Here is a 27,674-nt window from a genome sequence, read left to right on the forward strand (position 1 = left end):
TAAGCTCACATTGTTGGCTTATGTCCAGATTTTCATCCATCAGTACCTCCAAGTCCTTCTTCTCTGTTGTCAATCCTACCATCCCCTAGCCTGTATTGACACCAGGGATTGCTCCCACCCAGGTGCAGGACCTCACATTTGACCTTGTTGAACTTCACGAGGTTTGCATGGGCCCAATCCTCAAGTCTGTCCAGGTCCCTTTGGATGGCAACCCTTCCCTCTAGAATATCAACTGCACTTCTCAGCTTGATGTCATCTGCAAGCTTGCTGAGAGTGCACCATGTCATTGTTGAAGATGTTAAACAGTACTTGTCTCAGTACAGATACTTAGAACCATAGAATCACCAGGTTGGAAAAGCCCCACTGGATCATCGAGTCCAACCATTCCTATCAATCCCAAAACCATGTCCCCTCAGAGGGACTTGAGGGACAACACTTGTTACTGGTTTCCACTTGGACACTGAGCCATTGAATATAACTCCTTGGCCATGGCCATCCAGTCAATTCCTTCTCTATCAAAGAGTCCACCTGTGAAATGAAAATCTCTACAATACAGGTAAGAATCTTGTGGAGGTGTGTATCAAAGGCCTGATGGAAGTCCAGGTAGATGACATCTATAGCTCTTCTCTTGTCCACTGATGCATCTACTCCAGTGTAGAAGGCCACAAGGTTGGTCAGGAGGAAATTTATTTGAAGATACACTCTCATAAACTGGATTCAAGAAATTTTGATGCTTTCTGTCTTTTTATGAAGAGGAGGGTTACTATGTGTACATCAGAGATTTAAAATTGTTTTTATTTATATTGTCACACAGCTGGACATTCCTTGATTAAATCCCAACTGGTTAAAATAATGAATTATTATGATTCTCATTTTTCAGATTTTAGGCAATATGCCAGCAAAACTTTAGTTGCCTGGTGGCTGAATTTAGGTGATTGAATTTACAAAAGTATTACCAAGAATTACTGTCTTTCAAAAAGCTACAGCCAGTGTGATAGATCACGTGGTTATCTAAAAGATATTATTTGGAACACCTAGTATTAGCTCGCTATGCCCATTTTCATTATTTTGATCAAACTTGTATCAGCTTGGATTTTAACAGTTCATGATCATAGTTTCTAAGTCACAATTTTATGGCCCTTGAAATGGAATAAGGGATAACTAGGACACAGCAATGACAGAAATCACAACTAAAATTTATCTTCACATCGCACTAGAGGGTCATTGCTAAAATAAGTAGTACAAACAATATCAAATCATAAAAGGCATAGTTTCAGCTGTTTGTCAGTAGGTACTGTCTTTCCTAAATATCTGTTTAACTCCCACAAATACTTGCAGTTTGACAGCAGCTTGCAGCAGATGCTACTCTGATCCCTGTCCAAGAGGGGTGAGAGAGGGTTTAGCAAGGCAATTCCTTTGATGCTAATGAGTGGGCAGATCTTGTCTAGACCCAAATGAAGAGAACAGAAAGCTGTAAAACACTGCAGGTCAAATCTAAGCAGGAAATGAAGAGGATTGAAAAAAAGAAATTTCAAGAGAGCCTTGCAAAAGGTTTTTATATACATCAAAAGAAAGAAAGTAGTTATGAAAGGAGTGAGATCTCTCAATGACAAAGTTACAAAAGGAAAAGGGGGGTGGGGTGGAGGGTGTCAAGGATGGCAAAGCTGGCACAGAGAAGCTCAAAGAGTTGTTTGCCCTAGACCCCCACTGCTGGGGGAGCCGGAGATTCGTGACCCCACACCTGCTTCACACTGGGGAGCCCAGAGCAACTATGTCAACTTCAAGTAACTTTATAGGAAATTTGAGCCTAAATAGAGAAGTGAAATACAGGATGTATAAGACTGTCACCTGGAAGTGGAGAAAATGATGAAGCCAAAAGTGATGGGAGGACCTCAGCTTTCGAACTGTTGTGGTGTACAGCTCACCCTTAGGGTTAGGAGCTGGTCACCAACTAAGGGCATGCCAGAGCTGACCTTCAGAAGGAGAGACTGGAGAGACTGACCTCTCTTCCCTCCCTGTGAAGCTGAATCATTTATGATAAAGCTCCCCGAGTGCATGGACAAACGTGAGAGAGAAACAGCCTGGCTGACCACTGTGTGAGGGTCCCAATAAACACACGGAGAATTATAAAATGATAGAAGGTCCCGAGTGGGACAGGACCCACAAGGATCATCGAGTCCAAGTCGTGTCCCTACACAGGACAGCCCCAACATCCACACTGCGTGTCTGAGGGTGTTGTCCCAAATGCTTCTTTAATATCATCAGGCTTAGTGACTTTACTTCCTCCCTGGGAAGCTGATCAGCACTCCTCTGAGTGAAGAACCTTTTCCTGGTACCCAACCTAAACCTCCCCTGGCACATCTTCCTGCCATTCCCTTGGGTGCTATCATTGGCTGCCAGTAGCTTTATATTGTTTTTAAACTGTGCCACCCACAACTGCACTCAGTACTCGAGGTGAGGCTGCAACAGGGCAGAGCAGAGTGGCACAGTCACATCCCTAAACTGGGGATATGTCCCACGATTTCCTTCAGCTTCCGTATTTGGCTGCGTGTGGGCACACAGAGCTTTCTGCCAGGGCAAGCGGCACTCCTCGCCCATCTCTCCTGCACCTCACACAACATTACTCCCCACAGCCAAGCCAGGTCACCCCTCAGGAAGGGTCTCTGGCTGCAGCCACCAAAGCACCTGGAAACTGCCTGGAGGAGAAGGACCTGGGGGTGTTGGTTGACAGCGACTGAACATGAGCCAGTAGCGGCCCAGGTGGCCAAGAAGGCCAACGGCATCGATCTTTATCAGAGATATTGCTACTGTTTCCCTGCAAAACCCCTCTGTGGCCTAAATTATCAGATCTAGGTCAGATATAACCCAGTTCAAACTAAAGCGTCAGTATCCGTGAGATCGAATGGCTGCACTTACAACCATCTTTACACGACACATTCTTTCTTTATGAAGGTCTGTGGCCGTGGTTCACTGACAGCAATGTTTTTGTGAAGTTCAGGATAACCATAGTCTCTCTGTCCACACAGTATTCTGGAAAAATCTTTGGAGGATATTTAAATGAAAAGCTCCTAAATGTAACTGCCTCACTGATGCAAGTGGCAGACTTTGAGAAAAAAATACGGTGAGGGACGTCCTTGAAAAGCTTAGTGAAAGCTTGATTTTTTGCAGCACCCATGCTTCCTCATTTACATGATTCATTTACTGGAGTTCATATAATAATAATCAGAAGTTTATAGGGTGCATGCATCATGAAGGAGTATACTGGGAAGCAGAGTCTGTTTAATTATCATTGATCGCTGTATTGCAGCATCGTTTGAAAGAATACAACACCAACCAGCACAACAACCCTGAGCAGCTCCAGACTAGGAGAAGCCTGGCTGGAAACTGCCTGGAGGAGAGGGACCTGGGGGGGTTGGTTGAACAGGAGCCAGCAGGGGCCCAGGCGGCCAAGAAGGCCAATGGCATCTTGGCTTGGATCAGAAACAGCGTAACCAGCAGGGCCAGGGAGGTTCTTCTCCCTCTGGACTCGGCACTGGTGAGACCGCTCCTCGAATCCTGTGTTCAGTTCTGGGCCCCTCACCACAAGAAGGATGTTGAGGCTCTGGAGCGAGGAGAGGGGGCGCATGGGAGCGACTGCGCATGCGCAGGCGGCGGCGGGGCGGGGGGGGTGGGCAACGCGCATGTACATGCGCGTTGCCCACCCCCCCCGCCCCGCCGCCGCCTGCGCATGCGCATGCGCGGCCTTTCCCCACTCTGAACACCCGCCCCCCCCCCCCCCCCCCCAAGATGGCGGCGGGCAGTGAGTGAGGGCCCCGGCGGCTGCGGCGGGGTGGCGGGGGGAGGGAAGAGGCCGTCGAGTGCCCCGGGAGCCGCGGTGGGGATGAGGAGGTGCGCAGGCCGGGGAGGGAACGGCCCGTGAGCACGGGGAGCGCCCGCAGCCCCTGAGCGGACAGGTGAGTGCGGGGCTGGCCGGCCGCCGCGCAGGCCTGAGCGGTGGGGGAACGGCGGGGGCCGGGGCCGGGCGGAGACGGGGAGCCTGCCCGCCTCGCAGGGCCTTTCACGGCATCCCAGGAGGACTAGGCTAGAGGTGAGGAGGAATTTCTTCACTGTGAGGGTGGGGAGGCCCTGGCACAGGTTGCCCAGGGAAGCTGTGGCTGCCCCATCCCTGGAGGGGTTCAAGGCCAGGCTGGATGGGGCTTGGAGCAACCTGATCCAGTGGGAGGTGTCCCTGCCCGTGGCAGGGGGATGGAACTGGATGGGCTTTGAGGTCCCTTCCAACCCAAACTATCTTGTGATTCTAATGACTTGGATTGGAAAGGACTCATTGGAAAGGACTCATTGGATTGGAAAGGACTCATTTCCAATCCGTGACTTGGATTGGAAAGGACTCATTGGAAAGGAATCATTAGGATTATCGAGTCCAGCTCGTGTCCCTGCTTAGGGCAACCCCAAAATATATACCAACATAAGCCTTCCTGGGCACCCAGGGCCAGTCAGAGCCAGGGACCCTGCCTGCCCCGCTTTCCAGGCAACCCAGGTGGGTCTGAGATGGGGATCCTGCCCACCTCATTGAGTCCTTCCCGGAGTCACAAAATCATGGAATGACCTGAGTTGAAAATGACCTACAAGGATCAACTTGTTCCTCCATAGGGCAACCCCAAAATTTACACCAAAGCAAGCCCTCCTGGGCACCCACGGCCAGTGAGAGCTAGGGACCCTGCCTGCCTCGCTTTCCAGGCAGGTCTGAGATGGGAACCCTGCCTGCCTCATTGAGCCCTTCACAGAATCACTAAATCACTGAATGACCCACAAGGATCATTGAGTCCAAATCCTATCCCTGCACAGGGCAACTGCGAAATTTACAGCAAGCCTGTCAGAGCCAGGGACCCTGCCCACCTCGCGTCTGGGCACCTGAATGGGTCTGAGGCAAGGACTGTGCCCAGTTCATCAAGCCCTTCACAGAATATCTGGGGTTTGAAGGGACCCACAAGAATCATTGAATCCTGTCACTGCATAGGGCAACCCCAAAATTAACACCATGGTAACCCTAACCAGGTCCATTTGTGTTGGCAACCCTGCCTGCCTTGCTTCCCAGGCATCTCGGGGCCAGTCAAGGCCAGGCACCTGTCTGGCCAAGGCTTGCAGGCAATTTCCCAGGAGCCAGTGGCAGGCACTGCCACTTGGGCAGTGGCGCCGAGCTCTGCCAGTGCTGGTCACAAGCAGCAGAAACCCCGGTCCCATGTGTCTTACTCAGAGTTCCCTTTTTTTTTTGTAGTGTAATGCAATTTGACTTCATTTAGTGGTTTTGTTGTTCAGAACCTGCCTGGAAGTATTCAGGTAGTCTGTAGCTGATATACCACTGGAATATAAGGGCAACAGGGCTGAGGCCCATGTCTTAGGAAGAGCTCAGCTGCTGTCTGCTGTGAAAACGTTTTTAAAGCCTTTGACCTGTATAAACCTTCCTCTAACCGTTATATGAGTCTTTAATTGCAAAACTCAGTTTTAGCTGGGTTTACTTCTTCTGTTACGTGTCCTCACTGACCTTATCTAATGAGAGGTGGATCCGTACAGGTGTCTGACTATATCCTCAGTTTATGAAGCCACTCTAGCCTCAGTGGCCGTTTGTAGCTTCAGAGGTGATTGATTGTGAAGTAAAATAGTTCAGGTATCTCTAATTACCAGCTTCATTGTGTGACCGCAGAGTAATGAAGATGCAGGTGTGCAAAACTGTCTCACTGACTTGCTTCTTGTTGGCTCTTCCCCTCCTCGTAACAACTGTAAAGGAGGTAATGGTAGTGACCTTTTAAAACCTGGCAAATCAAGCCTTTTGGTAAAAGCTGTCATAGAAACTTTTAACTTTCTGAAAAATAAAATAAGGTTCTGCTGAAGTTGTTTTAATGTGCTTGTTTCTACCAACTCCTGATTGAGCAATAGGACTTATTTTTGTGTACCAGTGGAGATGCACAGATTTGAAAGTTTTGCTTCAGAAGTGCTGCTAACACTTTGGTAAGTTGAGGCCACAGCAAGAGTTAAGTAACATTAGGTTGCTAATTGAAATGGAAAGAAACCGAACCTCTTTCCTATTCGGGTGCTGTAATCTTATTTTTTTGAAGTGTGTTGAAAGAAAAAGTAAGTACGCCAGATGGGTTCATCCAATCCTAAGCACGCAAGAAATATTAGTTTTAAAGTGAATGTCATGAGATCATTGTTTTGCTTCAGCTTCAACTTCCTTGATATGTTGTTTTTCCTTTAGTTATGGTGAAGACTATTTATAGAATAGTTCTGCCCAGTGAGAAGACCCTTGCAAGTACTTGCTCTCGTTAGATTCATTAGGTTTCAAAAAAAATGTTTGGTTAAAGGTGTTTATGCTTAGTAGTGTAAAGGGTCGGGGGAAAAACCAACCCAAACTGTGGAAATCCAAATTGTGATATGGTTGATGAATATTGTTTTTGCAATATGAATAACATGCAGAGTAATGCAATATGAACTACTACTGAGCATAAGAATCTCTCTCATTGTGTATCTTATTTCCATGCATTGAAATTGATGATCAAGTACCCGAAGTTTTGATACCTAGGCATGTGTTGCACAAAATGTTTGTCGATTAACTAGATCGCAGCTACAGTTTCTTTAGAATGTAAAACAGATGCCATCAACAATGTGCTGTGCCACTGTGTGCAACAAGTTACCAGCACTCTCTTTTGGTCCCTGTTAGTGCTACACTAACACATCTGCATTTTGTATTTACCTTGTAAAGGTACCTTGTGTACCTTCTCAAAAAGTATACACGGATATGTGTATATATATAGTTACTTTTAGTAAAGACTTCTAGATTACATCTAGAATCTTTTTATAGCTAGAAAATCAATATAGAGTAAAGGAGTTACATCCCTCTTTGATTGTGTTTAAAACTAAATATCGTTAACAAAAAACTTCCTTAATCCTGTAATGAGGAAGAAGGAAAATCTTTATATGGCTGACTTTATTTTGGCTAGACTCTTCGACTAAAAGCAAAATAATCTGGATTGTTTTATAGTAGGTACCTTTTCCTGTTTGTTTCAAGCAGCTCACTGACAGTAAACAGAATTATTCACACGGGTGTGTATATACATATATATGCTTTTGAAAATATTTTATGGTAGCAAGTTGTTCTGGAATATCATGAGTGGCAAGTGAAAGCAAAGCACTGATGTAGAATAGTGTGCATCTTGTTCCCACTTTCAAACTATGCCGTAGAAGTTGTTTCATGGCATTATACAGTAGAAATCCATTAATTCTGTAGTCTTCTTTCACAGTATCTGAAACTCTGTGTAAAATCAGTTTTTTGTGTGCGCTGTGCTTTGTATTATTCTTTTTCGAGTTGTCTCAATTTAATTTGTCTTTTCTTTGTATCAAGTTACCATGCTTTTACAGTGTGATTTTTTTCTTTTGTAATAACTTGTAGGTTTGTGATGGAATAAACAATGGTTTAATGGACTGAAGTTATGTAAGTGACTAGCTTAGTGAATAAAACATACATTGCTAACTTCTCATTTTTTAAGGAGAGTATCAATATTGTGGATGTTAAAAGAGAAAAAGTATACCAAGATTATTTTATGAGCTTAGGTTTCCATGAAGTCTCCATTGTAAGTTTAAAAAGGCAGTATGACTGTACTAAATGAAAGTATATGGACTCAGCTGGAAATTGGAATCCAGGAGTTGTAATTGATCTTTGCATGGGTCTTCTTTGCTGTTTGCTGTGTGAGTTTGTATTATTTTCATCATCCATTTATTGTATTAGCAAAAGCTAAAGAAGTATTAACATAGCAGTACCATTTTTACTATATCGTATTAGCTTTGACTCCTCCAGATTCACATACCCAGCTTCTAAAGTTTTCATATTTAATATCCTGCATTGTTGGGGTTTTGATCCTAATTATCTTTAATTTTGAATACAAGTATGACTTTTATTACTGTGATAGTGATTTCAATGGGAAATCATGCTTTGCTCTTGTAGAACTTGGGCTGTTTGGTAATTGATGTGCAGTTTTAGTTGAAAGGTTACATCGGGTTGCATCAGTTATAGCTGCATGATAAAAGCTACTAGACAGTAAGCATTTGCTTGAAATATCAGAGGTGTATGTTCAGCAGGGTTGGCTTCAGTGAAGGTGATGGGAGAGGTAGGTAGTTGGCAAAGAGGTTAAAAAGAACAACGCTTGCTTGGTTTGCTATCTGCATGTGCTACCACAACAGCATCTCTGATCCTGCTTACTGGTCATGGCTACAGGACTAGTATATGCTAATTTGAATTCACTGCCAGAGATTAATTGGGTTCCCTGACTATATCTGTTTGTGTCTTTATTAGATAATGATTGCTTTAATGTTAGTCATCACTAGTGGAAATGAGAAATTTAAAAACATGAACACTTTCTGAGATCAAAGAGTATTCATTGTACCGTTACTTTCTTGTGGATTTCAGAAAGTGATAAATAAAATTCATTAGATTAGAGTATATTCCGAATTAGTAAATGCAGTTGAATTAGAATACAAGTAGTATGATTTCTCTATGAAAATGACAAACTGAAGTGCTGAAGTTTGAGGATCAATAGCGTTTTGAGATGTCTTTCGTAAGCATAGTGTTATTTATCAAGTGTGCATTTTAACCACAAATGGATAAAATATTATCTCTTCCGGAAGAAAAGACCTTGCTTATAGACTTTATAGTTCAAAATATAAATAATTCAGGCTTTTGGGAAATAGCGTAATGATGCGTCAATGCTGTAATTTTTTTGGAGGTTAGGAACTTTTTATTCCTATGCAGTAAGAACTCTGGTGACACAGTAAGGTATCACTTAAGGCTTAGCTTGTTATGCATAGATTAAATGCTTTGAAGGGAAATTGGGTATTTTTTCTGGAACTGCTATCAATAAAAAACTTTCTTATTTGTGAGGTTAATGGTATGAGTGCTGGTTGCTTTAAATACATTCTGAAAGGTGCCGAGTTTCACAGAACTGACTTTGGCTGTTAGTAGGTTGGCTTTTTTGTGGTAACTGGCACACAGAAGGAACTGGAAGGAAACTAGGACTTTTCATTGTTGTGTGACAAGAGTGCAAAGAAATCATGAAAGCATAAATTGTGTGAGTTTGCTCTCCCTTTATTAATGGAAAAAGGTTCTCAGGATCACATGAGCTTTTTCTCCTCTCTGAAACCCCTGCTATGGAAATCCCGTGTTGCTGCCATTCTTCCATTTAATGGCTTCAGCTGAGCTGCTCTTTAGAACTGAGCAATTTTTTTTTGTATATAATAGTGTAAAAAAATCCAATTTAACCCAAATTCTATACAGAAATCTAGTTATATTACTCAAACGGGCCTACTTTTTCTCTTTGTTCTTTAAGTTAATTGTGTCATAGATTGAGTTTTATGACTTGCTTGGGATTTGCAGCTGTTTGTTGGGGTAATATTTCTGCCTTTTTACGTACTATAAATGGAAATTCAGTTGATCAATAAGAAGTATTTCCCTCAAGCCCTCTCTGGCTTGTTTTGTTACAGGCTGTACTGATGTTTCTGTTTGGACTGCAAAGTATCTGCTTAGGTAGTGGGGTGACTTTGCTCTAATAAAACTATTTGAATGCCTGAGTAAGCATGTCAGGATAAAACTTAGGGGTGTCACTGTATATGCTGAAGTTGATTCTTGTTTCTTATTTAGGTTTGTCTGTCAGTGTGTGATTTGTTTGATTGGGTTTTGTGACATTCTTTTGGTTTTGCATGTTGTGTTTGGGGGTTTTTTTGTTTGTTTTTTTAAAATTATACAGCAATATTTTCATAAAGTGAATCATAGAATGGGTTGGGTTGGAAGGGACCTCAAAGCCCATCCAGTTCCACCCCCTTGCCACGGGCAGGGACACTCCCACTGGATCAGGGGCTTCAAGCCCCATCCAGCCTGGCCTTGAACCCCTCCAGGGATGGGGCAGCCACAGCTTCCCTGGGCAACCTGGGCCAGGGCCTCCCCGCCCCCATTGTGAAGAATTTCTTCCTAATGTCTAATATACACCTCCCCCCTTCCAGTTTAAAGCCATTCCCCCTCATCCTATCACTACATGTCCTTGTAAAAAGTCCCTCCCCAGCTTTCCTATAGGCCCCCTTCAGGAACTGAGAGGATATAAGATCTTCCCAGAGCCTTCTTTTCTGCAGGCTGAACAACCCCATCTCTCTCAGCCTGTCCTCATAACAGAGGTGCTCCAGCCCTCAGATTGTCTTTGTGGCCCTTAGCTGATTTTTGGGAATATGGAAAGGTAAGTATTACTGCAAATAGAAATATTATGTAGGTTGAGGCTGTGGTTACATAAACTTAGAAGTGAGGCTCCAACATGGTAGTGAAAATCATTAGTACTTTATACATTAATATTAAATGTACATCTGTAGCTTTACTGGAAATTACCTAGCAAATTGTCTTTGCAAGATTTTTTTTTTTTTTTGGAACAAAAGTACTATGAACAGCTTTCATATCCAGATTTATACTGCAAACAGATCTGAATTGCTATTTGCATTAGTTATCCTTGGGGAAAGAGAGTAGTCTTCAGGGTGACAGCAACGAAGTGTTACTACAGTGGAATTATTACAAGGAGTCTGTCCAGCCCAGTAGTGTAATGTAATGTGGCTTTATGTTGTAATTATTTCCTAGAAATTGAAGGTTGTTAATAAAAACAAAGAAATGTGGCATGTGGTGTGCAGAGATTTTTATTGTTGTGAAGAGCGTTCTCATTTTGTGTTTTTATAATTCATAGTATTTCGTAACTAATCTTCATAATAAAATTGTGGTCTTCTTTGCTGGGATAGTTGATAGAGTTCTTTCTTCTCTACAACTCAGTAATTGTAATGATGGTTCACCTGTTATAGGTAGCTGTTACTGTGCTGTAGGTGTAAAGTTCTTGCTTATGATGTCTCGTCAGCCGATTTCTGTTCTCATAAATGATTCATTTGCCAAACTTGTGCAGTTTGATGCGAGCAAAGTTGCTTTTCGTGCCAGTTGTGCTTTGATTTGGAGGAGAACATAAGCAAAGGTATGGATGGTAGAAGAGTGGTTATGTTGTGATTAAGAGAAACAAAGGAGTGCTCTGCAGAGTGAGTTAAAACTGAGGTGAGTGTATAGCCATACCTGTATTTCAGTGCTTGTATTGTGAGGGACGAGCAGGGAAGGATTTAGTTATTCCTTGCAGCACAGATCTGAAGATCAAAATTACATAGTTCATTAAGAAGCAGTGGTATATGCTATTGTAAGAGGACTACGTATTGAAATGTCTCTTTTCACGTGTAGGGGTCCTTTCAGGAACAGGGCAGGCTTTTTTTCACAGCTCAGATGTACTGTTTTCTATGTGCAAACTATTTACATGCTAAACATACATCCCAGGAAGTCCTACAGTGTTGTTAACATTAATGTGCCTTTCTTTGGGTATGTTTGAGAGCATGTGAAGAATGTCTTGGGAAATAAATCTACTGTGTCAATTCCTAGATTGTGGCATTGGAATTCAGTACTTTGGACATTAAATTCTTTCAGTTCCTAGTTTTTTTTTTTTAAGAAGTGTTATTTGAGACATGGTAACAGTACTGTCTTGGAATGCAGTAACTCTAGGAATTAAGTTTACCATGGGGCCGTGGTATAAGAATTTGATTAGATGTGTTCATGTTGTACAAGAAGCAGTCATGTTACTTGTTATCATAATAGATGCTTTAATGGTCTAGGCTTTTTCTGAAAGTGCGATGTAACAACAGCTTTTATTTTTATTTGAATGATAATGAAAATGTTGAACAATTCATTTATCTTGATAATTTAAATATTTTAAATGTTTCTATGTTTAAAAAAAAAAATGGAGTAAAAGATACCTAAATTATCTTTGGTTTATTTCAGTAATGCAATTCATTCCTTGCTGGCTTAAACCAGCTGGGAAAAGGATGTCAGGAAATGCAACAGGGTTTTTTTTAACTGCAGCAGTGTTAATTGTCACTTCAGTCAGCAACTGGTTACCTCTATTGTGAAATCAGGCACTCTTTTGAGAATGGAGCAAAATAGTTATTCATAATCTCACCAAGTTGTATTTTGTGAGTGCAAAGGCGCAATATCAGAACAAAAATACTGCGTTCCTCAGTTGTTACTCTTGGAGACTGGTCACAGTGGTGCTGCCTGTATAGATTTAAATTTAGATGTCAGTCTTGCAAAAAACTTCCACTTTGCCTCAAGCTGGTGACATCTCAGTGTAATACTGCTGCTCTCTGTTTGTCATGGTTTGGGCTAATCAACATTAAGTATCTTTTTTTTCAGTAGTTACTTGTTTTCAAAACACCATCCTAATACTGGATGCATTTTGAAAATATAATTGAGAATGTTCTTCTGATATTCATATTGGTCCTAGAGGGTTGATCACATTGGTCTTTATTCAGTAAAAGTTAAATGCAGATTAGTTAAACTTTGGAATTCTAGAAGCTTGCTCTTAACACCAGCGATTTAGCATGCCTTCATTTGTGAACATTTTTGTGCAATTAAATGCTGACTTCTGACAATGTTTCAAAGCTTTGGGAACTAGAAATCTGCCTAATTCCTTCTAAGAACCTAAGGATGTGGGTGACCTTCATACTGCTCCTGGTTTGAAATTTTAGTGTAATGTTGCAACCTGCTTATTTCAGTGAAAATGCTGGCCGTTTTATCATTTTGGTATTTAGTAGAAGCTTCAAATAGACAGGTGGGCACTTCGCTTTCATGACAGAGAAGTCAGTTTCCATTCTGACAGAGAAGTTTGTATTTTATCAGCCCTGCGCTAGTGTCCTTCAAGTGCCCATAATGCCTGCCCTGAGGAAAGATTGTCTCTTTTCCTCGTGTTTAGGATTTCAAGTAGAAAATTCCCATTTATGATGGGCAAAGCTAAGTAGCTGTGGTTCCATTCCTATAGCAGAAGGGATACAAAACCGAAGTTGTTTTGAGCCCTGAACTTCTTTTTGTTTGAGTTTGGACTTTCTTGGTGGGTTTTGTTTTCTTCCGCTGGATAGGTTTTTTGTTTTTTTAGAATTTAGCTCTGTTTTTTTAGTGAAGTGGAAAAAAAGAGATTTAGGTATTTGAATTAGGCGTTCCACAAAGGAAACGCTACACATGCCTTGAATAATGGGATTTCTGGAGTTAAATGCCTGCCTTGTCTCACTGAGGTTGTTTGCAACTTCTGTGTTTCCTGCTTAGAAAGATCTACGTTCAAGATTTCTGCTCTCTCTAAGCTGATTCCCACAGAACTTGTGATCCAGCAGCTCGTGTAAAGCCTCCTTGGTTACTTTGTATTAGTCATTAAGGACTTGGATGTGAAGGTGAAATTTTGGTAAAATTATTGTTTGTCAGTAGATGTTATTCACCGGGACCTAGACCAACCAAAAAAAAAAATTGCTGATTATGTTAGATTTTATTTTTGGCATCAAGAGCCCTTGTCAGCAGTGTTGGAATAAAAGCTTTGGTGCCAGTAACCTTGACACTAAAAGTGGCACCTATTGCTGCTGAGACAGCGGTGTCAGCGGGCAGTGCTGAGGTTCATGAGATTCGGGGGTTAACGTCATGTGGTACGTGAGATTCTGGGGTTAACATCAATATATGATCATATTCCTTACACGCAGTGGCTTTTTAACACAAAGCTAATCTGATTTTTTTGTAACACAGTGTGACAAAAAACGGTTTACGGACTTATATCAATACCGGGATTAAGCACAACTCTGAATAGTTCCGAATTCCCTTATATATCTATTTCTCTAATCTTTTGTCCCAGTTTAGCCCCAGCCCAGCCAATTTCAGCAGCTAGAACTGAGCAATTTGGCTCTCAGTTCCATCCCCCCCCCGCCCCACCACAAGGGAAAGGGAAAAAAATCTTGCAAGTTGGAAAGTAGAACTAAAGCAGCTTTAATGAAATACTACTAATAATAATGCTGTTAGTAAGAGAATAATTATAATAACATATTTAAAAATGAAATACATATAAATATGAAATTACACCCCCATTCCTCAGTGACTGTATGTAACCACAGATATTGCAGGGTAGGCAAGGTGAGTGGCAGGAGGGGGGCTGGACCCAGGAACTGGATTCAGGAACGCACAGATCCAGGATCAGGGGCAAGCATCTGCCGTCAAAGAAGAGAGCAAGATTCTCTTATGATGTCTCGGTTTTATGCAGAATATGATGCATGTGGGATGGATACTCTGTTGCTCAGTTTGGGGCCACGTCTTCTGTCTGCCTCTCCCTGCAGGTGCGACTTTATTCACATCTTTGACTTATGACATCCACTATCTCCAGAATGGCCTTGGTTACTGTAGGAATAAGTATAAGCAATGGCCTTTCTGCATACCAGTGCCCTGGGCTAGCACTTCTAGAGTGAAATGCTATCTGAAAAACATGTAGTTAACTTTCAGAAAATGAATTTACTTAGATGAGACTGAGCTGTATTTAGAAAACTGATTCTACTTTACCTCAAACCGGAGCATCTTGCGTGGTACCAGTCTTCCTCCTCCCTTCTATTCGGCAAAATGACTCTGCTGGGATTTTGTTCCCTGGTATTCAAATTGTCCAACTGCAAGTCTTTCATTGTATAGGGCTCTATTTTTAGCCCAATCTAGTGGAGAGGTAGCTCAAACGTCTGTAAAATTCCTATTTCCACAAGAGCAGGCAAAAACCCCACAGAGTTCCTACCATTTGCTCTAGAATTTTTCTGTGTTTTGGAATTTGTTGTTATCTGAAGAGAAACCACAGATCTGAATTAGAAATAAAAGTTGGAAAAGGACATTAGCTAATGTGATTTTTCTTGTTTCGTTCTAAATATAGCTTATTTGCTTGTTGTTATATGTTTTTAAGACTTCTTAAAAGTTCTGTATAGACTCAGGATAGAAATGTCAACACAGAATGATAGTCCTTATTTCAGATGTGTAAGTCTCTAAGTATGGTTCAGTAAGAGCTCCAGAGAGGTTTAGTGTCAGGACTTGGCTTGCAATCAATGAGATGGCTTTAATTTGGTCAGATCTTTCACCAACTTGGATGACATTATAATTGCACCCAGGCTACTAGGAAGCACAGAGTGTGCCTGAGTACCAGTTCATACACAAATGTGGTTATTCTACTTTTGTCTTAAAATATCCTGGCTAGTTTAATGTGTATACACTGTAAATCTGTGTCCTTGCTTTCAGTTAGACTCACTCCACTGTTGCATTAATGCATAATGGTGCAATCAAATAGCCAGAATATTATGAGACTTCTTGCTAGTTAATATAAGACTAATGGAGTGTTTGAATTGGCATGGAATTAGGTCTCTGACAAAAGGTTTATGCCAGTCCAAGTGATGGCTTGCTAATTAAATGTCTAAATTTCATTGTTAAGACCTTGAGAACTAGACTTTATTCCTAAAGCTTTTTCCAAAAATGTTTCGAGTGCTGGAAGCTGAAAAGAGGGAATTGAATGGAGAAAGAGAGCTTGCCTTCCTCTAAAACCAGTGGACTTGAGTATTGCATTATTTGAATGAAAAAGTAGTTGTCTGTACATGACTGTCTTTATACTGTTCCAAATCTTTCTCTCTCTCCATTTTACTTGTGAGCAAGATGTCCAGATCATTTTCTTTACCAGTGAAATAGTGCCTTGAATGATGTAAAGGTACTCAGAAGTCCATGTAACAGTCTAGTATGCATGCAGCAAGGAAGGCCTGAAACTAATTGTAATGACAAAGACTAGTTATAATTCATTGGTTTGTATTTTAGAAGTCTCAGGTGTTTTGCGGTGTTTTAACTTTTTCAGAGAATAATGGGAAAACGTCTGCCTTCGGCATACTGGGGTTACCATGGCTAAGCTTTACATTTGCTCTCTGCTCATATATTAATTCTTGCCTTGAAAGTCAACTGCTCTGCATACAGGTAGTGTAGGAAAGTAGAAATTTGTTACTTGCTCAGTAAGTGTTTATTGCTTGAAAATTTTCTGGCTTGTGACTTACAAGTTACAGAATTCTTTAGAAAACCAAGTAGTTGTTTGTGTTGGCGGTTTGCCACCTAGTACACTGTTTGAAGGAGAATCGTGTATTATTCAATTCATGTTCTTCCAAGTTTATTACACCACTTTTAAGTGTGGATGGATAGTGCTTTTCATCATTCTTGCCTCTGTTCTGCATTTCCCAAGTTGTTATGTAATTATATTGCAGGACTCTCTAGAAGCCTCATAAGTATCAGAATTGTTTTATGTTGGGCAAGGCTCAAATCCTTAAAAAGACATAACTCCTGAAGTGAAGCAGTTACTCTGCTTATAGCCTGTGGTCTAGAACGTTACCAGGCATTTGAACTGGGGAATAAGGCTTTCGTGAGACTCACTACTAGCACTTGCCAGCCTTTACTCTTTGGGAAAGGAGGGTAATAAACTGTATATGAAAGAACGTTGGCAAAGTATCAGCATGTGTGGAGTAGGAAGCCCCTGCTTTTGTAGCTCGCTTGTCAGTGAAGTCACGCTATACAGCTGTGGTTTATTATGTGACTGAAGCGTCGGTGTAATCTTCGGTGTGATGGGTCCACATCTGGGCACACAAGAACAGTTCCAGTCAAGTTGCTCATCCAGACGTGACTTACATGTTTTATCATGTGATAAATAAGTGCTATGATGTGAATGTTGCATGGAATCTCAAAGTGACAAAACATGTCTTGTTGCAAGAGAGGGCAAAAACTTAAGGGAAAGTCGAAAACGTAAGAAATGAGACTGGAGAGCAATTAATACATAATCTTAAATTAAAAAATTCAATTACTGGCAATTGAGTTTCTGCGGAAGGACTTTAGGTTTCAGTTCATGTGGCAGAAGAGATTTTTCCAATGGTATAGGATCTCTTCTATTGTTTCTTCCTCGTTAGAACAAGTAATACCTATTGTGAAGATTTCTTTATTTCTCTTGCCACCTGGGGTAATTAGCTTGCCAAATTACCCCCTTCAGTGTTGGGGGAAATGCCTAAAATTCTTGGGATCTCAGCTTAACTTGATTTGCAGGCACTAAGTTTGCCTCCAAGACTACTTTATTTGGAATGTTTATTTGTTTGTTTGTTATATTTGGTAGAGTTCGCTCAGGATTGTTCAGCGCCATGCAAGCTTTAAACCTGAGTGGCTTGAGTTTTAACATCAAAACAATACAAATTATTTCTAATAAGGGATTTGATACTTGATTAAAAATATAAACAGTTATAAGAAAGTAATGGATTTATAAAATGCAAATCCATGCTGAGGAGGAGGAGGAGGAGGATCTGTGTCAAATAAGTTTTTCCCTAAGTCTGTGTTAGTTAGGGCTAGTGTTCCAGCTGACTTGCCTTAGGGATCTTTTCATTTAAGATTGAAGTATTTGGGTTATGTGTCAGGAAAAAAAAAAAAAAAAAAGGAAGTGTTCTTCTAGTACACTTAGAGATGGAAGGCTTTTCTAAATACGGTTGCAATTACTTAAAATTTTCCCTTCCCATGTCTTTAGGGATTGGCATCTGAGATGCAGAATGTATCTAATCAGTAAGATGTTTTTACTTTTAGTGATAGTTTTAAAATTGTACCTCTAGCCTGAGTGGTTCAAGGGAGTTACAATGTTATACACTCCAATGGAGCAATTGTCATACAGTTCTAAGGTTTAATTCGTGGAATATATGCATTCCAGTCATCTAAGTTGAGTAGCTGGTAGCCCTGGATCCAGGCTGGGGAAAGGAAGCTGGCACTCAAGTGTGCACTCAGTATCTAGGTCAAAGAATTTAAAAAGGTACTTCTGGCTTCTCATTTTTTTGACAAACTTAGGTGCATTTTTCTGCTCTGTTGCTGCGCTGATGTGCTATTTTTTCTGGGCATGGCTATCAGCCCATTTCTTCTTAAACTGCTTTCTCTCTTAAATTGCTTTTTCCTGAAGTAACTTGGATATAGTGGTAAGTTTGTAGTAGTAAATTTGTAGTAGTAGCTGTCTGTGATGCTGGTTTTGTTGCCTTGAAGTCACATGGTGATTTCCAAGATGAAGAATGGCCAAAAGGTGGTCAGCTTTGTGTGACTTGTAAAGCATGGATCGTAAAGCCCTGTTGCTACATGTATGGAGCTGGTACTGGAAGCAGCTTGCCTAGACATGGCATGAATATTTCAATTTTGCATTTTTTTTCTTCTGAGCAGATAGATCAATTTCAAAAAAAAACAAAACAGTATTCATGCTGCTTGGAAACTGGACAAGGCAGCTTATATTTGATTTTTTTTTTCCTTATTGACTAATCAGTAGGCCGCACCTTCACTATTAGGAGAAAATAGGTTACCTAAGATATAATAGACTCCTCAGATTTTTATGAAAACAGTCCCCACCCCAATGGAAGCAGAAGGTCTTTTTTTAACATCACTAGTGTTACAAAAATTAAGATTTGAAGATGCTGTTCATTCAAAACACCCAAAGAAAAACATGATTTCTAGCACCCACCTCACCAATGCCACAAAAAAAATCTATGTTTTGAAATGAGGGTGCAGATTTCTAATTTTCAGTAAACCCTCTAAAAGGTGTGCCAAAAGAGGAGCAAAAAATGTTAGTGTGCCTAGTGGCTTATGTAACCACAAGCCCCCCAAGGAAGTGAGAACCAAATCATCCAAGGAAGCATTTTTATGCTGAATAAACAAGCTGAGGAGAGCAAGATCATTTCTAAAACAAAAGCTAACCTCAAAAGCTGCCATGAACAATTACACTTGATGATCAGTGTGGCTGTGAGCAGAGAAACGGTGTGCTGGCCAGGTGTCTCTGGGGTTGTGCTACCTGGGAGCACGAGTCCATGCTGCAGGAGTGCAGCCTCCCACAGCAGCTCACCTTTGCACACACAGAAATAAATTAATGGTGGAGTTCTGCATTGCTTCTGAGAAAGGAGCTGGAGAACTTTCCTTCCTGACCTTAACAAGCAATCAGCTAAATCTCAGTAGTGCAAGAGCTGATTATAATTGTTGCAACACATTATGAGTGTACGCACATTGTGAGGAATAAGCTCATGCTGGATTAAATGAATCATGAGCCTTTATGCATTTCAAGCCCAGAATAGACCCTAGCACTGTTCAGTAGGACCCTTATATTAGAAGCTGCAGAATGCTAAAAGTCAACATTTGTGAAAAAACTGTCTTACTACACTGTGGGATCAGTTCCTACTGATTGGATTAACCAAATCGGTGTTGGGAAATTCACTTCCAGTTTGTCTAAGTTCCAGCTGATGAATTTCTTTAAATTTAGGACAAACCCAGAAATATTTTCAAACTACTTTTTGCTAAACCAGCTAGGCTGTGCTCCTTAAACCACACAGCATGTCTTCCTTAACAAAATGAGCCTTTTTTTGTGGTCCTTCTTTGAACTCATTAGTAATTTACTGTTGTGTACTGGGTTGTGGTATTTTTTTAGATTTTTAAGGAAGATACATTTTTAAGTGAGATGGATCCTTGGGGTCCTTATCAACACTATCTTCTAAAGGACAGTTCTTATAGGTCAATTTAATACTGTTACCATGTTCTAGCTAAAACTCAGGCTTTAATTAAAGTATTTAAAAAATATAGTTATGGTGAGAGAACTCACAGCCATGACTTTGCAAGATCTTTGTGTTTCTAGACCTGGTTGCAGCCTTTCTTAATGCAGTGGGCTTTAAGGAACTTGCATGTAGCTGGAACTTTGTTTTTCTTAGCAGACCTAAATAGTGGTGGTAGTTAACATACCTTCTTGTAAAAGATGTTTGCTTACAAGATTCCACAAAAATTGACCTGCCCTCCTTTGCAGTATCCTGGGAAAAAAACATGTTGACGACCTTTAGCTAAATAGATTTTTAGCTGATTTATTACTACTAAAATGTCAGATTGCTTATTACAAGAATTCAACTCTTGCATTTAGAACATCTGGTTCAAACCAAACAAAGGGAAGACTAGAAAGAAGATAGGGAAAAAAGGGTAAATATTCCACTGGAATGGTAGAGCTTCCATTTGTCAGAGTAGCGTGGAGTTCTGGGATACTCCTGGGTTCACTATAACTTATATATAAGCTTATATAACTGTGCAGGATCCACATTTTTAGCAATGACCTCTGTCAACCACATTTGTAACCAGAAACTGATTCTGATCATCCATGTGCATGCGCAGTCATCCATTCACCGTGTACGGATGCGAGTACTGCAACATCTTACAGCTGATACTAAATAGTAAGAAGCAGCAAAACAGGGCTTTGTCTTGTAACTCAGGTCACTGCAAGTGTTCTAGGTATGTGCTTGGTTTCTTCTTCTGGGTGTGACCTTTAATCAGTCTCTGAGCAACTGATAGATATGTAGCCCTAGGTAGAAAGGGACATCAGAGCCAAAAGCTGTGCGACAACAACAAAGTATTCTAAGACAAAGTGCTTAGAGTACAAAACATAGCTCTAATAGAGACCGGGCAGATGCAGAGCCTGGTACTCTCCAAAAAATACTGGAAAACATTGCATTCTTGATCTTTCTCTAAACATTTAATGTTTTTTTACTCCACAGAAAAGAGGAGAAATCTGTATTCGTGAGCAAAGTCCTGCAGGGAGAGCATTTTCTCTGAAAAAAGTTTCCCTAGAGAATGCCTGAGATACACTAAGCAACAGCTTTTGTATGGAAGGTGTTCAGCCTTCAATACTTTAGCAGATTACTGAATGTCTGTACTTCACAGGCAAATCATCAGTTTTCTAGCTCACATCTTTGAAGTCAGCTTTCCAATTTTCTGTAAAAGTCCACTTCCTATAGTGGATTGAATGAGCACCATCTATTTCTATTTTCTGCCTTTTTGGCTTTTTTATCTTCCTTTTATGTTATTGCAATAGAGTTTTTTGATAGGATTTTTTTCCCGTTTAATAACAAGACAACTGTGTGAAAATTAATGCAGAATGGGGAAGATGAAGATGTTTGCAGTTAGTTGGGGTAAGCAGGGGCTGGTGTAGGCATGTATTGAAGTTTTCTGTTGCCTTTCATCGAGGTACTGCACAGCATTACTCTGACTTGCTACCTTCTGATGTCCTATAGGTGGGGGGGGGCACAGATCAACTAACAACTCAGTTTATTGCTAGTTTATTGCTATCAGAAATATTTCTGATAAAGACTTGCACTTTAGAGTCCATTAGAACTAACAGAAGACATGGCTGGAATAGTAAGAGATACAGCAGATGAAACAAAGTGGTACAGTTCTGGGATGCTGTGATCTTAATTAGAGGGTGGGGAAAGGTAGGTAATGTAACACAGAGTTGTGTCAGGTGGAGTTTATTATGCAGGTGAGATGGAAGGAAGGTTAAGTGGATGGTGGAGTTTACTGGATTCATGGTTTGCTACGCAAACTCTCTTCTTTATTGTACTGTTTTTAGAACATACATGACTGATATTACAGATTTGGCCATGGCTCCAAATTAGATCTAAAAGATATCAGGGTGGAAGCAATCCTTCTTGAATCTTCATTCCCCTAAGGTGCAGAAAGAAACCTGCATGCAGATGGAAAAACTGTGAGAGGGAAGAACTCACGAGTGGGAGATGCCCCAGAGAGCGCAGTACTTCTGGACAAGACTAAGGAATTTGCAAACAATAAAGAGTAAGGAATTTAAAGAGCAGGTGATAGATGTCAGATGTGCAGAAAGCTGAAATAATTAAACAGTGTGCATTTTTCTCTTTTTCTCATTTAGCTTATATTACATGACTTTCTGGTAGTTAATTGACCCCCATGAAAGATTCCTTTCATTTCTTGTGGAAAAATCTCAAGTTCAGGAACTTGTAGCACAGCGCTCTGGAAAAAAAAAATGAAATTTTAGTACATTAGTATCGTAGAAAATCTTAAAATAACAGCTTGATTTCAGATTTTCTATTCTCACTATATAAATTTCCTGGGGTTTTGTAGGACTAGTATCAGAAGAGTTGAGTGCATGCATTTTGGATGATACATTAGGAACAATGGCATAGCTTATGTCTCTATTCTTTCTGCATCTGCATAAAGAAGGTGACCCTCTAGTTTCCTGATCTCAGGAGACCTCTTTTTTTTCTGATTATCTTTCTGATGCTCTTAGTTGGAGGCCATCTGTATGGGGGAAGAATATGCAACATTTCTGAAAGACTCCTGGTGGACAAAGTTGGAATACAGTTTTCATGGCAAGACTCTGATATTCTGATGTGCGCAGGTTACGAGTATTCCTGATGTATGTACAGACTGTCACTGATCCTAGTCACATGGTAAGGACAGGGCTCAGAGGGAACAATACACAGTCTGTGTGAGAGAGGTGAAAGCAACTTCATCATTCCCAGGGAAATGGGAAGCAGAGAGCATGTTCAGATTTATCAGTTTTTAAAAGAAAGTTGAAAGGCAGGAGGCTATCTTTGGTTATAGCAGCTGCTGAAGTATTTTTCCACGTCCTGTGTTAAGGTAAAATTTGCATCTGTATAAGGCAGATGTGAAAAGTTTTCAGTTTATTTTGTTAATAAAATGTGTTTGTACCACCTTTCTAAGAGATGCAACCTGATGTAAGTCAGTGTGTTAAACTTTCATAGGTAAGTGAGGTCGTGAAGGCAAGATCTCTTATGTCAGTAACACTACACTTCTTGTTTGCGCGTAAGACCAACCACAGTGCCTGGCAACAGAGAGAGAGAATTTAACTTATTAGTCAACCCACTCGCTGTGCCCAGAGTTTCTGAGGAGGGTAGTACTGTGCATATACAGTGACTAATAATGAAATATCAATCGCTTTAAATACATTTAGTAGTGAAAAGCTGTTTTCAGATAGAAGGGTACTACTCTAGAGGGTGAGGTCAAGGAGCCACAGTGAACTGTCCCATTTATGAGCCAGATACCTAAAACCAGAAAACCTCTTTAATTTTCTGTTGTAATAGTCTTGATTTTATGAAGCAAATATTTTGAGGAATAACCTTTTTGTTTATAAAAAGGCTGGGAGCTTTTATTTAGCATTATTTAGAAGTGGTGGGAAAACAGGATTATGACAATTTTATTTGCTCTTCATTAAACTGAATTTCACTTAATACTGGATTGTGCTTCTGAAGCAAGCACATGTGACAGACACAAAACAGAAGCCGGCGTTTTTATGAAACGGTAACAGAATGGGCATTACTATGAGCAATGAAGGGAAGGCTTTCTGCCTCCCACTCAGCTGTTGTCTTGGCAGAAAATATTAGAGGGTTTTTGCTGCTGCTTATGCTCTGCTTGTTCTGCAAATATGTATGGGACTTTAGGCTACAGAGGAGTGAATCTAACATCACTCATCAGCACTGAATTTACTCATCAGCACTGAATTTACTCATCAGCACTGAATTTACTCATCAGCACTGAATTTACTCATCAGCACTGAATTTACTCATCAGCACTGAATTTACTCATACTTATGCAGCTTGTGACTCCCAGGCTCAGAGAGGACTGACCAGTACCAGAACAAAGAAGAATGTTTTTCACGGGACAAGAACTATAGTTTTGCAGAAGAATGCAGTATGATGTATGTGTCATTGTGTATGACAGTATGACAAATATAATATATTGTATAGCCTTTGATCTTTGATATTACCATTTAGGATGTTAGAAAATCGTGTGCTTCTCAAGCTTAGCTTTTTCCACTTAGAAATATGCAGCTTAGGTTTCACATATTTCGGATATCAGTTTCTCTGTTGTTTTCTTTGGCATTCGTTCCCTGGTATTGTCTTTGCACACTGAAAGTAGTCATTCCATGCAGCATTGCACTTGCAACTTATGAGCTTGATTTAAAACCATTACTGGACCAACTCAATTGCTATACAAACCACAACTCGTATTGCAACAACTTGCCAACTGATAATGTAGGCGTTGTGCTATGTCTGTGCTTATTTAAGTGTACATTTGCCCTAATGTAAATAACTTTAGGATGGAGGGAGATGCACAATAACAGCTGGAATTATTTTGGTTTGCTTTTCTGACAGAAGGAGCAGTGCTGTGTATCAGTATTGTATTAGTAAGATATTCAGTAAGATGACTTTAGGTCTAATGCCCAGCTAGGTTCTAAACTTGGAATCTGCAAAAAGTAATGGCATAATTTGTTACAGCTGAGAGAGTATGAGCACAGTCTCTGTGAAATGGAATTGAGTGGATCAGAGGGACATGAACTATTGCTTTGTAGCAAAAAATCCTATAGCCTGCAACACCCTTGAATACTGGTCCACTTAACTTTGGTTTAAAATGGTTTACCATAACAGCTTAAGTGACAAGGCCTCTGTAATCAGCCGTACTGATGAAGTCAGAGGATTTTGTGTGGTACCATGCAGAGAAGGTAGCAGATGCCATCATGTTACACATCTTAATCGTGAAGATATTTGATGAAAGGTTATCTGGTAAAGAGCATCTCTCCTGAGAGTGGGGTATTGCTTTCTGTAACTGGAAAAAGGAGCCATGGGAAAACAGCTGAAATTTAAGTGGTTGCATTTAAGTATTTGTGGTGCAATTCATATGCAGGCCTGCAGTACCTTTGATTTTTGTGTGGTCCCAGCCATGAGGTATGACAAGCCAGCCTGTTTGATACAAATCAAATAAATGATTATAGGAAGAATGACATTTCCTCAGGCATTTAAGGATATACGTTTTTAATGAGCTATCTCTCTGTATGTCCAGTTGTATAACTCCCTAATGTGTGTGGTGCCACAGGGAAGGACATTCATTTGCTGTAGCTGAGAAACATTTGCACTTCTCTAGATGTCTTCTATCACACAGTATTCTGTTGAGATGGACTGTACTACCCTTAAGTTTATTCTTGAGTACTTTTGGAGGATTAAAGAGACTTATTATTGTGCTGTTTCTACCAAGCTGCCTTTTGTATTTGAGCTAGATATTTTTTAAAAGCAGAATCTCCATAGCACCTATTATCTACAGAACCTTTTTTTAAAACTGAAGATACAGAGTACAAACTCAAACAGCTGAAATATAGCTTTATTTCTGCTGTCTCTTGTATTCAGTAGTGTGCTCCTTTGAGGATTTAAGTCCTCTTCATGACTACTTTGATACATCCTTATCCTTGGAGATCAGTTCAGGAAGGAGATTCTAAAATAGTTTCATGAATTGGTTTGCTTATTCATCTGTCTTCTGGATTTTTTTTTCCCCGCCTGTCACTGAACTGATACTTATTGTTCTAATTTGGTGTAGCTTAAATGTACATATAATTGTTCTTTTACTGAAGTACCCAGTAGTAGTGACAACTTTATATCTGAAAAGAACATGAAAACAATTTTTTACTGTACTGCAGATGAGCCTGAGATGCCTTTAAAGGAAGTGATTCTGCGCCTCTATTCTTCTCTTGTAATATCTCATCTGGAGTATTCAGGCCACTTCTGGAATCCTTAACATAAGAAGGATACGGAGCTGTAGGAACGGGTCCACAGGAGGGTACAAGGATAATCCGAGGGCTTGAGCACCTCCCATAGGAGGACAGGCTGAGAGAGTTGGGGTTGTTCAGCCTGGAGAAGAGAAGGGTCCAAGGAGATCTTATAGTGACCTTCCAGTGCCTGCAAGGGGTTCCAGGAAAGCTGGGGAGGGACTGTTTACAGAGGTTTGTGGTGACAGGACGAGGGGCAATGGGTGTAAACTGGAGAGGGGCAGATTTAGACTAGACATAAGGAGGAATTTCTTCACTATGAGTGCGGTGAGACACTGGCCCAGGTTGCCCAGGGAAGCTGTGGCTGCCCCATCGCTGGGGTTGTTCAAGGCCAGGTTGGATGGAGCCTTGGGCAGCCTGATCCAGTGGGAGGTGTCCCTGCCCGTGGGTTTGGAACCTGATGGGCTTTAATATCCCTCCCAAAATCCCTCCCAAGCCATTCTCTGATTCTGAAGGGCGCGCTTGCAGTTGCCTTTTTAATAATCAGTCTCTGCGTGTATTTCTTACCAAATTAGATGGACCGTTAGGTCTGATTGTAGCGTGTATATATACATATATAAAAGGGAAGCATCATCGTTGATATCGAGCAGCAAGAGCGCAGTCTCGCCCGCCCCCTCTCCCGCACGTCATCCCGGGCGCTGGCGCAGCCACCGGGCGGGGCCGGTTGCTGCGGGAGCGATGGAGCCGCCGCGGGGTGAGTGTGGGATGGGGATTTGGGGGGCATGGGTTGCCCTTTGCCCCTTGGTGCTGCCTTTTCCCTGCGGGGCAGGGTCCGCTACGCGCCCCGCGGCAGGTTCCCTGCCGCGGGGCGCGTAGCGGACCCTGCCCCGCGGATTTCCCATCACAAAGAGATGCTAGGATCCACGACTTAACCTGAACGCGGTGGGAAATCTTAATAAATTATGTATGAAGCCGCGGGTCCTTTCTTTCCCCTTTGTCGAGATGCGCAGCTTTTATTCCCCGTAATTAGGTCATCCCGGCTTGCGCGAAAACGTGCAGCGATTTTTGGTAGGCTGCGGAATCCTTTCATCCTATTCCTCCTTCATCCCGTCCCTCCTCCGGTTTAAAATCGCTGATCTAGATGGAGCTGCAAGGAGCAATTTTTATTCGGTAGGATTTTCTTCAGGAGATCTGTGGAGTCCGGTTTTGACTCAATTTGGGTAGTCATGTGCTGAACGATGCCTTTTAAAGGCGTAGCAAGACACATACGGCTCCTTAGTTCGCCTGGAAGTCTTCTCAGTAAATTACCGTGCGTATTGAATAATACAATATAGGTCAATTTCAGGTTCTCAGTACTTCCTCCCTCTGCTGTTTGTTCCGTTGTAAGTGCTCCTTAGTATTCTTTCTGCTGTCTTTTTACTAATTATTTCAATTTTCCAGTTAATCCAGTTAATGGATTTATGACTATTCTGTCAAAATTGCAATTCTTTGAAAATACACATAAATATATGTACTGAACGTAGTAGTTTTCTAGAGCCAGACTCTACTGTATTTTTGGGGAAGCTTGAAGTGAGTGGTAAAATATTTTTTTCCTCCTCAGTTCTGTTACATGCAGTGATGCAGAAGAAAGGTTTGATGAAGACAGGTCTAAGGATTCAGTTTGTGTTTCTGTTTTGTAGTAAACATCCCCTCACAACCTTTTCTCTCTCTATAACATTAGTTTTAGAAATACAGATTTCCTCTCTGTCAGTGAGAGGTTTTGGGTGATGATGACGATAAATATTAAAACATCAGTTCAGAAGCTAGCATCGGGAGTGATTGGTTTCAGAAGGTAAAGTGGTGATACTAGATGTGTCTCCTGTAACATATTGAATGTTGGTAACATTGCTCAAATATTAGAACATCCAAAACATGCAGAGGTTCTTCCACCACCTTTTTTCCGATGGGAAAGGAAGTGACAAAAAGCACAGTAGTGATAGTGATGATTATTATGGTGATGACTCTTCCTGTACTTCTTTAAGTCTTAATAAGAAACGATCTTAATGTTGTGTAACGAGCGGAATAGTTCCTGTAAGAAACTGTAATGTCACTCCTAAAAATGGCAGCGTGGAAAAAAAGATCACTTTTAAATATAATACTTTAAGTTATGTATGAATGCACACTTCCCAAAACATCATCCCTCAAGTGCTATCATGGTGCTTGCCAGAATGTTTGTGTGAAATATTCTGTTATGGTAAAGTGTTCTGACAGATGTTGTCATAGTACGCTATTAGTATATCATCAGTGTAGAATAATACAGAATGAGTTGAAAATGCATATGGCTAAAATTGGTTTCCTTTGGTCTCTTAAACTCTTAGATTTGATTAC

At 40.9% G+C, this 27,674-nt stretch overlaps 1 protein-coding gene across 1 annotated transcript in view; it reads left to right on the forward strand.

Annotated features, from left to right (window-relative positions):
* The first annotated feature begins 3,865 nt into the window (after positions 1–3,865).
* The window catches only part of APC (APC regulator of WNT signaling pathway), a 92,701-nt gene continuing 68,892 nt past the window's right edge, over positions 3,866–27,674 (forward strand). The window contains exon 1 of the mRNA XM_069880762.1: positions 3,866–3,953. The gene's annotated coding sequence lies outside the window, so the exon portion shown is untranslated. The remainder of the gene's footprint in view (positions 3,954–27,674) is intronic.

Source organism: Phaenicophaeus curvirostris, chromosome Z, assembly GCF_032191515.1.
Source record: "Phaenicophaeus curvirostris isolate KB17595 chromosome Z, BPBGC_Pcur_1.0, whole genome shotgun sequence".
NCBI lineage: Eukaryota > Metazoa > Chordata > Aves > Cuculiformes > Cuculidae > Phaenicophaeus > Phaenicophaeus curvirostris.